Consider the following 2,746-nt stretch of genomic DNA (forward strand, 5'->3'; position numbering starts at 1 on the left):
TTAAACAATCTTAGTACACACATATTCTAATCACAGAGAGACACTTTCTTCTTTTGTCAAAGCTATTTGTCATTATATTACATAAAACTTTCCCACTTAAAGGTACACTCAAGTACAAACATTTTACAAAATCCCATTATATGACAAGAAGGTAGAATAGCCTTCTTCCCACCCATCATGACAATCGTGAAATGATGTGGGAACACCCATCATGACAATCGTGAAATAATCGCCTGAGAGAAGCTCGAAAAGTAGTGATGTATAACAAGAAGAGGGGGGGGAATCACCAAAGACCCGATGATTTTGGTCCTTCCATAGGGTCCAAAGTGCCCAGTAGCGAATCTTGTAAAAGAACAAATCATATCCCTTCCTCTGAGGATGAAAGCCAAAAAACAAAAAAGCTTGCCGAAACAAGCACTCAAAAAACGAGCCTCACGCCTTAGCTACCTTTCCATTTGAGATGGCAGAGAATGTGTTTCCATTCAGAAAGCATCCGAGAAACATAAGGGTAACCCTTTACTTTGCCATCAATGTGACCCAAAAGAAAGTCCTAATGTGTAGGATGTCAATGACCAAAAGCTATAGGAGACAATTGTGAAATCAAATGCTACATCATAAAAATCCATGTTTGGTCATTCTCCATAAATTGCAGCATCATTTTCCCCTTGTGGGGGGCAAGAATATGTATGTGAATATTAAGAATATTCAGTCCCCCATGCGAGCAAAGGTGATCAATTGATTGAAGCCTAAGGGCTTTGTGGCGATAGTGAGACCTCTAGAACAACTCCAAAATGTGAGACATAAAAGAAGAGATATCTCGCTTGCCAAACATCATCAAAGGTAGGTAGAATTGAATGTATGCACCCAATCCATTTGTTGGGGTTGAGTGATTGTCCATCCCAGAGGGTAACCAGGGTGACGTACCAACTAAGTTGGCAAAACAATGTCCCTCAGCCATAAAATGTAATGCCAATCTTTCACATGGAGAAGGAGAAGCTTTGATTTCTGAAAATTTACTTACAGACCAGCTACGGTTCCATATAAAGACAGAGCACGCATGAATCGTACGTCGAGAACTGCCCACCTAGGTGAGCACCCAAACTACCTAAGCTTCCACTACTCTGTTTCTTTCCTCAGGTTCTTGATGCCGTCTCTCTGTATGCTTTGGCCATTTTTTTAATTACAGCATATTTATGATGAGAATGAAGGAGCATTTCTCACAAAAATGTGTATCCTTGTTTGCATATCTTGGATTAAAATGCCACAGCAACTTGATAAGAACTTTTCAAGTCTTATCCCCCCTCCCCATTCTATTTGACTCTAAAGACTTTTGCAAAGACAACCATATCAAGCTAGGATGTGTAAGCAACCTAGGTTAATCCTTACAAATATATTTACATAGGCCTTATGCACTTTAAAGCTATGACAATGTGGAAATTGCTATTGAGGAATTTAAAACATAATGTAAGATATGGTGTTGCTATTTGAAACTTGACTTGCTTATTGGTTATCTACTTTGTTTCTCAATCACATTAGAAGAGAGGTTGGTTGGCTTATTACAACATAAATAAGAAAAGAATATATTTATATTTAAAATATGTTTTCTTATTTAAATAAATAAAAAAATTATGCACTTAATTTGGATGTATTATTGGTGTTGTGCAAAGGACTAACATTCATTATTTGCTAAATCAATATGTATCCATCATTAGTTTGTGAAATAAGAAAGTGTTGTTGAAGAGTGGCCTCAATATCCACTTGTGCATCTATAAATGCATAATGGAAAGCGGCTCCTTACTCACTATTTGGGTGAGAATAACCCTTCAATTACGTGACCATCGCTCTTTTTGAAAATTTGTCGCAATGCAGGTGGGGTCTATAGATCAAGCTTTTTGATGACCATACCAATTCCTTTGCACTCTTCAACAATTCAGACGCCTAAGCTAAACCCATGAGCTACTAAAAAGCCTTGCACACCCCAGATGAAGATCCAAAAGAAGGAGTCAAGGCTGATATTTGCCTCTGAAGGGATTCTTTGCACCCCTGTGATAGGTTTGTTCACAGGAACTCTTACACAGCCTTGGCAGATCTCACTACTTCCCGGAGAGGATTTTGTGCCTTCTACTTTTGGTGAGACAATGGTTGGGGTTCCTGTAGGGTGTCTTCTTCCTCAAGTGGACTAGTCCTTTCCCCTGTGCATTTTCCTCCACTTGGCTCCATCCCTCGCTCATTGAGCAGGAGGTCTTCCCCCATTGAAGGTTTGTTTCTACCAGTAGGTTGGGTAAGATGTTCCATGATTGTTCCTCCCATCGATGAGGATTGTTAGTTGGAACATTCAAATCTCCATCCTCCCAGCTTTTGGTTGCTATTTTGAAAACTTGGATTCTTTAAAAGTACCCTTCGGAGAGTTACTCCCTCTGTTGAGAATTGTGGTGTCATGAGCACATGTAGAGCAAAGGTATGAGTAAAGGGCAAGCTGCCACATGGCATGGAGGAGATATCCCACATGTGAGCAAGCATATGGACGTAAGTACCCTCACCTATAAAAGGGAGGTTCATTTGAAGTAATATAAATCAAGCATTTTGCGCTATCTCAAGATTCTCTTTATGAGTCCAAGCTAATCTATCTTGGAACCTAATTGACTTGAGTTACATGTCATGAGCACTCTCTTCATCATGTCTCCACATAGGTTCCATCCACCTTAGAGTGCTCCATAGATACTGAGGCAAGCATGTTTTGTCACCC

This window comes from Dipteris shenzhenensis, chromosome 31 (genome assembly GCF_047967505.1).
Source record: "Dipteris shenzhenensis isolate YYH24624 ecotype China chromosome 31, Dip_SZ_1.0, whole genome shotgun sequence".
NCBI lineage: Eukaryota > Viridiplantae > Streptophyta > Polypodiopsida > Gleicheniales > Dipteridaceae > Dipteris > Dipteris shenzhenensis.